Source organism: Lathyrus oleraceus, chromosome 2 (assembly GCF_024323335.1).
Source record: "Lathyrus oleraceus cultivar Zhongwan6 chromosome 2, CAAS_Psat_ZW6_1.0, whole genome shotgun sequence".
Lineage (NCBI taxonomy): Eukaryota > Viridiplantae > Streptophyta > Magnoliopsida > Fabales > Fabaceae > Lathyrus > Lathyrus oleraceus.
Window position 1 is genome coordinate 54,154,092 of NC_066580.1, and position 10,228 is coordinate 54,164,319.

Genomic DNA, 10,228 nt, shown 5'->3' on the forward strand with positions numbered 1-10,228 from the left:
GACATGTTGATAAAACTCTTTTCATCAAGAAAATCGAGCATAATATTATATTGTTTCAGATTTATATCGATGATATTATCTTTAGTGCTACTTATGAATCCCTATGCAAGGAATTTCCTAAGATTGTGCATAATGAGTTTGAAATTTCAATGATGGGAGAGCTAAAGTACGTTATAGTACTTCAAATCCTTCAAACTAAAAAGGTAACATTTTAAAAAATTTACTGAAAAGATTTGATATTGAGAAGTCTAAAGTAATAGCAACCCCAATGCCAACCTCATTCAACCTCGAGAAAGACTAAGATGGAAAACTAGTTGAAAAAAGCAAGTATTGAGGTACGATAGGCTTTCTTCTCTATCTAGCTACATCTCGTCCTGATATAATGTTATTTGTATGTATGTGTGCATGTTTTCAAGCATATCTAAAATAATAACATCTCAGTGCTATCAAACGCATTATGAGATATCTCTCCAATATACAACACATGGGTTTATGGTACCCCAAAGGAGCGGATTGTGACTTAGTTGGATACTCCCACTCTGATTTCGATGGGTACAAATTGGATAGGAAAAGTACCAATAGTACATGTAACTTAATTGGGAACTCGCTTGTCTCATGGCATAGTAAGAAACAAGCAAGTGTCGCGCTATCCACAATTAGGGAAGAACACATTGTTGTGGGTAGCTGTTACACTCAAATCATTTGGATGAAACAACAGCTCAGTGACCATGGTGTAAATCTTGGATTTATCCTAATAAAATGTGACAACACTAGTTAGGCATCCCTCGGGCTAAACACATTGAAGTTAGGCCCCATTTTATTAGATATCATGTTGAAAAAGGGGAATTTGTACTTATATTTGTAACTTCATATAATCAACTCGCAAATATTTTTATTAAACCCCTTCCTAAAAAAAACCTTATTTTTCTAGTTAGGAATATTAAACAAATCATGCATAGACTAAAATGCCTACATGTGATAAATGTGCATCTATGTGTTTATGTTTTAATATTTTATTTATGCATTACATAGTTTTATCTATCTTTTTTATTTCGGCAAAGTGGGAGAAGTATACTCTTAGGGGGAGTAGAGTATACTCTCTACTTAATTGAGGGGGAGTTTAATAACTCCAAACATATATATGTTATTTATGTTACTACCTCTTGAGAGATACATTATCATCATCAAAAAATAGGAGAATATGGATCTATGCGTTTATAGGTATTAAGTTGAAAATCTCGCTGAAGATCCATCTGAAGCTTTGAAGATGACAACAATGGTTAAACTTAGTGGAAATAGATTTCAACCCTGATGATGATGGTTTAACCAAAGAAAACATATTATGCATCTTCAACATAGGGATACTCAAGATTAAAAGTCCTTATATGATCAAAATTAATCTAGCAAGGAATATTGAAGCGTCTGATAAAATGTGAAAGCTCGCTAGGTCATGCCTGTTTGTCTGTCTGAGTGGCCTGAGTATTATAAAAGTAATGAAGTATCTTATAAGTACTAAGACAACTCTCTCTCTCTCTCTCTCTCTCTCTCTCTCTCACACACACACACACACACACACACACACACACATACACACCTAAAAATATATTTTTAAATATTTTTATCTTGAAAATTATTTTCTAAGCCAAACCAATTAATTAAAAATATATGTTCAAACCATTTTCAAACTATTTTTAAACTAACCAATTGATTGGTAAGTTTTGTCGATCGATTGACAAAACACTTATGAACCAGCAAATCGATTGGAGTATTAAGCCAATTGATTTGAGAAGATTTAATAAATTAGCTAAGAAATTTTGACATCACATTAATCACATACAATGACTCTTTATCTAATATTTCTTATTTTTCATACTAATCAATTAAAAATGAGTTGGTCAATCGATTGGTTTAGATAAATAAGCTCTAGCATATTAAGGAGTCAATATTTTTCATAATAAACTATATATTTTTCATAACCATGAATAATAGTTTGAGATAAATAAGCTCTAGAAGATTAAGGAGTCAACATTTTGGTAACGTGATCACACATAATCTTCCTTGAAATGGGCACGGTCATAATCTATTGTAGAACCTTTGCGTCATGAATCAAAACCTTGAGAATATGACTTCTCATTTCTTCATTAAAACTCATACTAGTTTCATCAATAACGGAAGCAATGGGTATCACAATGCCAATAACATGTTTCCCAATAAACAACTTATAACTAAAATTAAACACACTTGAGGCAGCACCAACCTTATAATCACAAACCAATATATCATTATTTTGATTACTCCAAATACAACATATCAAAGAGGGAAACCCAATAGGTAGCCTGAAGTCATAAGACTTGACATGATTAACAAATACATACTATCCAAAATCAAAGGAAGAACGAGTTGCAATAATAAGAATGAGATTATGAGTGATACATGATCCATGAAAATAAAGAGACCGGCTAGCCATCCAAATCTTATACAAAATAACAAACTTTACACTCAGGTTGGCAACTACCAAAAGATCTTTTGAAGTTCATTCCTCATGAACATTACCAGTAATCTCTCAAAATATGGATTTTACAGACAGAAGAAAGCCAACATTTATCACTCTTCCACGACCAAGAAAATCATTTATGATTGCAGGTGATAACATAAAACACCTATAACATGGACCTTCATGTATTCTTTACTCTCCGCGTTATAAAAACCAATTGAAATATTAAATATAAATTTTTTCACTAGTTGTTGATGATATGGACCAAAATTGATTACAATCTTTAACAATTGAGCATTACTAAGGAGTTGAGTAATCTCACTGCACTTATGTGCATCATTAAAGAGCTCCCTTTCGGGTGGCAATGTCCTATGATAGACAAACTTCCAATTCGCTACAATTTCCACAATAGTATCCTCGTTGACATGCTTACTAACTTCATCATTGGAATTCTTATTAACATCTTCAATGATAGATTTACAGACATCATCATTAACATATTCACCTACCTCATTTGGATTAAAATGAGTGGTGGCATCATACATATGGTTATTAGTTTAGTTTAAGTAGTTGGAACATCAACATTTTAAATAACATAAACCATAACCTCACTAGTAGGACTATCACACTCGTTAAAGGCCTATATTGTTTGATCCAAGTTATTAGACTCATTTAGGTTATCTATATCATCATTTTCACCCTTTATCTTTTCAACTATATCATGATTATTATTACCAGTAATAACAGTTTCACTAGAAATAACAATTCAATAAGTTTTACCTTGGACAACCTCATGAGGTCCTTCGATCAGATAACTCTCAATATTAACAACACCTAATGGAGGATTGTGAGTGTTCCTTGTCTGCTCCAATGTCCCCAAGAGGCTCAGATACTTCACCAGTTAGGTCGCACATGGGTAGAGGGATACGATGATATGCATTCTTTAGAGTCTTAAATTTGAACTCCTTAGGTTTATTAAGAGAAGAAACACCTTCAAAATTACCATTAGCTTTTTCTCTAACCGTTACACCCTTAAGTTCCTTATGTGTCCGCCCCCCTACTTGTTCCTACCGTGCTTTCAAAATGTTTCAATAATATTGCAATGGAAAGTTAAAGATAGATATATTAAGGCATGAAAGAGGGAACTAAAAAATTATAACATTTTGAATATTTAAAAAAAAAATTACATTTCCTTGGGCTTAAAGAGACACGTGACATCATTACTAAGATGTGCAGGCCAATAAGAGTTCTAGTAGGCCCAAGTGTAAGACCCCAATTTTGACCCTAAGATCCCTCATGCCATCTCATCATATGCATTGGCTTTAGGATCACACCTTGGCATCCTCCTTACCCCTCATTCATTGGGTTTGAATTGAGGGAGATCACCAAGCACATTTGATTGTATCATACTTTTTTTATTATTTACTAACCAAATGCCAAAAATATGTCAATGTATAGTTTAATTCTTTTGTAGGTAGTGTGTGTGTTCACCTATGCTCCATCAAGCTCATATCTAGGGTTTGAGACCCTCAATGCAAGGAGACTAATCAAGAGATGGTGCATATTGGTTCTAGACATCATATATTGGTTCCCATTATATTCACATATTATTTTGATCGAGAATTCATTAAGAGTTTTAAGCTTGTTTGCCTTGGAAGCCCTAATTCATTTGGGTATCTTGTGTGACTTCCTCAACAAGTTTCTTCATCATTTGATCAAATATTTCAAGGGATACTTCATATTATATCACCTTACACATATATTATCCTCCATGAGTCCCAAATATCAAGATAATGTCAAGTTTTCAAGATGGTTCATGGTGGTTGACCAGAGAAAGTCAACTGGTCATAATTGGGGTTCCCTAGACCCTATCTCCTACAATTTTTATCATATGAAAATGATTCCAAGAGAAACGTTACTCCTTATGACATTCCAAACAACTTTCATGTTTAATTCAAGAGATATTTTATCTTTGAAAGTCATTTCTTATGATGAAAGATTATAGGTCATTTTGTCTGAACCCTAGTTAGGAAGTCAACTTCCAAAGACCATAACTTGCTCAATTTTTATGAGCTGAAATCCATTCAAGTTCCATGATTAAATTCAAGATGTTCTCTCCAAATTTTATTCTTGTAAGAAGTTAAAATTCAATTAATTCATGTGCCAAGAGGAAACATTATAGGTCATTTTGGGCCATTACCATTGAACAAGTGATTTTTGTCAACTTCTAAAATGTATAACTCATTCATGACAAATCCAAATAAGGTAAAATTTGTGACCAAATTGAAAAGGTTTGAAAGAGCTACAACTTTGATGAAGGAACTTTTTCCATTTGAAGCACATAGAAAAAGTTATTCAAGGTGGAAGAAGTGAATACTTGACTTGATACTTAGAAAATTTTCAAATATGTTTGAATTTCCAAACTTCCACCTTAAAATTTATCATGATCCAAGCTTCAAATGGACATGTGTTCAACATGAAAGTTGTTCCCCTTGATCTCAACTTTCTAAAAATTTAAAGATCATCTCATTTGCCCAGGAAATGAAGGACTTGCACATGGGTTCTTTTCAAAGGATCATTTGGATGGATTTCACATTCACTTTTCAATCTCCATTTCATGAGTACATGACATGATTTCAGCATTGCACATTGGTGATTTTGTACCCGATAGCATCATTTGATGGTCCTATCACACGTCCATGCAATTATGCAAGAAGATTGCTAATTTTGACAAAATTTGGAAGTGTCTGAAAATCAAATGCAATGCCTATAAATACAACCCTCTTGGCTCAGAATTAAGGACCCCATGCCAAGCTTTGAACCTGCAACCCAAACCCTCACCATTAAAGGATAATCTTGAAGGTTTTCATTTGAAAATCGAGCTTCAAATCTTATTCTGTTTTGAGATTGAAACTCCAAGAGTCCAAGCTTTTCCTTGATCCACTTCATCTCCTACAAGCTTCTGAAGCCAAGCTAAGGTCAATTGGAAGCAAGATCAAGCAAGTTAGAATCTCAGTCGAAGGTAATTTTCTAGAATTTTCATCATTTCAATTCTCTCTCAATTATTCACTATTCTTTGTGATTTTTGGTTGGCTGAAGTCCTACCAATGTAGGCAACAAGATTGAGTTGCTTTGAGGTCAAATCGAAGCAACTCAATTCATGATCCTCAAAGTTCAAATCCCTGTATCTCTATATATACACTTGGAATTGGTGAAAATTAAAGCCAGATTCGTGATCCTGAGCATTGTCTCTTTGAAATAGTGTCCTTGTTTTTCATTTTCCATTGAGATGAAGTTGGACCAATTCGGTGGAGGTCATGGGAGAAGATGACCGGAGCCCTAGCTCCGGTGGTGTGTTGTCACCCTTCCTAGCCATCTGATCAAGTTCAAATGTTATAATTTGGATCGTTCCATTTGATTACCACGCGTACATCTGTTTGACCAAGGTCCACCATGGAACACGCACGTGTGGCCATCAGATTTGCCACCTCAATTAATGAGGGAGATCTGATGAACCTTTTTTTTTGTATTTTCTGAATTTCCATTTAATCCACTTATTTTATTTAATTCATAGAATTTTCATTTTTAATCCAAAAAATAAGGGACTTTCACCAAAAATCTCTGAATATTTTTCTCTTTCATATTCTGAATTAAATTTATTTTTCGAATTAATTTTGATATTTTTCATGAATTAAATGTTTTTGTGCATATTTTTAATTGTTTAAAAATACTTCTGACTTTTCAAAAATCATGAAATTTTTTGCCTAAGATCCTTTGGCCTTGTTTGACCTAGGATAAATCTCTTGACCATTTATTTTGTGTTTTGAAGAGATTTTAGGTTTTGACCAAATTAAATTGTATTTTTATGCATTTTTTAAATTGATTAATTGTGTAAAAATTATGTTGAGTCATTTTTATGGTCTTGTGATGTTTGACTATTTGTTTGGGCCTTGGTCAAGGTTGATTTTACTTTAGTTGGATTAAAACCATTGAATTTAGGGGATTGATGAAATGTACATTTCATCTCCCAAAATGAATGAATGGTTTTAATTTGAAAAAATTCCTCCCATGACCAAATTGTGTTTCTCTCATTCCCATCCCTTTTCATCTTAATCCCTATTCTTTTCCATTCCCTCATTTGACCAATGAAATCTCTAATTTCTTAAGGCTAATTGGTTCATCAATGACCTAGTGTCAGATGAACCAATACAAGTATGACTGAGATAGGTCCATCCCTCTTGATCTTTTCTTTTAGTGTGTGGTATGTTTTAGGAGTTTGGTTCATTATACCAAGTCTCTAACATGTATTAACACCTAAGTTTTTATTGCCCCTCTCAGATAGTTGTGACTTTTACATAAGTTCAATTACGATTGCTTAACATAAAGCTAAATTTGACCATAAAGGCATAACATTCTAGTAAGTGAGATTTTAAGTCTCTCATTCTTCATGGTATTGTGTGGAAACTTGACCTTTTTTCCTTTCATGAGAGCTAGTGGCATACTTGTTGAATTATCCAAGTTGGAGCCCTTCTCATAGAATATGTCTTGGTTTAAGGATTCATGCTTGTGAATGGATGGTTGAGTGTTCTCAAAAGAATGACTTAATCAATTAAAAAAATACCATTAACACTTGACTAACCTTTGACTAACATTTGACTAACTCTTGTTAATATTTATTTAATTTCAAGTGATTTACTTTATACAATTTAACTTTCAGTCATTTATCATTCATTGCCACTTATATTTCATTTAACTTGTTTATGTTTATGCCATTTTCATTTTGCTCATTTGAGCCATATCTCATGATTGTATATATTGTTTATGCATTTTGATTTTGTTTATGGTCTTAGGACCTTAAAACACTTAATAAACAACAAAAAACCTAAAAAATATTTGGTGGACTGTTGATCTTGATCTGAACTTTTGGACTTAGGATTAGACAACATTCCTTGTGCAAAAAGGACTTGGCCAATGCCAACATTATGAGACCAAGTTATTATGAACCAAGACTTCACCTGATGCAAGCCTTGGACTCTATTTGAATTCATATGTTACTTTGTCTTGGTGCTAATTATTATTTTTATCTTGTATCTGATGCTTTGTTCTGAGTTGATCAAGGAATATTTCATCTAGTAGATGAGAAGACAAAGAAGACTGCTAGCTATGGGATTTGCTTGCTTGGACGTGGCTATCTTTATTTGATGCCTTGATCTTCATGATGTTTGGATATTGCTAATTGTTTGTTGATTATTGCTTGTTTCAAAGTCCAAAGGGAAAGTGGGTTTTCTATATGACATTCTTGTCTGTTGGATTGCATCCCATTGGTCATATCTTTTCAACTCTTAACTTTTAATTTTATGCTTAAGGTAGCCTCTTTATCTCCTCCCACTTCTTAAATTCCAAAATTTCTCCCCCTTTTCAAAAAAATTCTTTACTTGTGATTTCAAACTTATACCTTGTTTTAAATAGAAACTTTGGCCTTATGCCAATGGATTTTCAAACCTTTTTCTTAAATCAAATTTGTAAATAAACTTAATCATATTGACTTAAAATTTCAAAAGACAAAAAGAACTAACAACTTCATTCAAATTTTTGGCCTTTTTTGCCTTTCTTCATTCAAACTTTTGATTAAAAGCAATTCATCAACTTTGAAATTGTTACAACGAACTACGAGGTTTTGATCCCTCATTTTTATGTTGGTACGTAGGCACAAGTCCGAAGGTCTTGTCAAACACAAAAATATAATCAATGAATTCTTTTCTCATCCCCACACTCTATTTTTCTCAAACATCTTTTATACCAAAAACACATACACACATAAAAAAGGGCTCCCTAGGAGTACCTAAGACACTTTGTGTGCTAACATCTTTCCTCTGTGTAACCAACCTCCTTACCTATAATCTCTGGCATTTTATTAGTTTTGATTTGAAAACTTCTTATCTTTGGGTTTTGTTCCTACTTTTCCCTTTTCCTTTGGAAACAATAAAAGTGTGGTGACGACTCTGGTTTTATTGACATTAAGCTTATCCATAGCTTGATGGTCATAATTTACCGTTACACCAAGAAAATCCATTCAACCACACTTTAAGTGTTTTTTATTAGCTGATAATGCAAAGGCCTAAAGATGACCTAAGATTCAAGAATTTAATAGAATCAAGAGATTTTATGAATATATCAACCAAATATGTATCTCTTTGAACATGCTCAAGGGTGATCTTCTTATCTTAAACTATTTACCAAAAGAAATTATGATGACTATTATGGATCCTCAACCATAATATTATGAATATGTCATGAATATATTCACAAACGATGATGAATATTATGAATATGTCATATTGCTCTTATTTTATGAATATTATGAATATGTCAAAGTATAATGTCATGACACCAAATATGAATCCACAACAGTTGAGTGCAATTGCTTCTAGCAGAAATATACTTCGCTTCTGCAGTTGAAAGGGAAACCCAATTTTTCGTTTTACTGACCCAAGATATTTAATAGTTTCCTAGAAAGGAACATCCATCAGATGTGATTCTCCCATATTCAGCATTCTCTTCCCAATTAGCATTACAATATCGCACCATTTAGGAGTTTGTATCAAAAGATTACAAAATTCCATAGTCAAATTTTCAAATTATGTATTTAATGATACGCTTAATCTGAGTGAGATGGCTAACCATATGATTGGATGGATAGCGAGCATATTCTCCCACTAAAAAAGTAATTTTAAGGTGACTAGAAATGAGATACAAGAAGCTACCAATCATACTATTATAAAGGCTTTGATAAATAAAGTCTCCTTGTTCATATTTTGATAACATGACACGAGTGGGAGAAAATGTGTGCTCTTCTCGTGAATTCTCTAAGCCAAATTATTTCACAATAGCATATTTACTATGGGAAATAAATATATAATATTCCATTTGTTTCTCATGGAACCCAATAAAATAAGTAAGCTTACCAACCATTCTCATCTCAAACTCAACCTACATTTTTTGGACAAAATGATCCACCATCTTGCTTGATATCCCTCCAAACATAATATCATCAACATATATCGTATCTATCATAATATTACCATTTTCCTTATTCATAAACATAGTAGTGTCCATCACTATAAAAACATAACTATTAAATAGTAAGAAATAGCATGAGTCTCCCATACCAAGTTATGCGAGCTTGTTTGAGGCCATATCGAGCCTTTTTGAGTTTGTATACATGTTGGGGAATTCATGGATCAATATATCCCTTTGGATGCTCACCATAGACTTCTTCATTCTATTCCCATTAAGGAAGGAACTTTTCACATCCATCTAATAGAATTTAAACCAAAGGAGGCAAGACAAACCAAGTAACACTACTATAAAAAGCACCTAAAGTAACATGCTATTTATTACCTTAGATATTCTGCCAACCGAAGTAATAGCTCATAATTAGGCGTATTCAAATTTATTTATTTTATTAAAACACATTTCACTATGGTCTATAATAGAAATCATAAGGATATCTTAAATGTTACTAACTTTAAATCCCAACAACAATAGTTTTCCTTTTTTTGGTCACAAAATAGGAATGTCACTTATAATCTTAATACTTATATTAAAATTAAAATAACTTTCATCATGGTCTGTAGTAGCAACCATTGTGAAATGAATTTATATTTCATCACGTTCGTTTTATTCAACCGTGGTGGAAAATATAACTTATATTTAAGCAAAATTTTGCTTTTT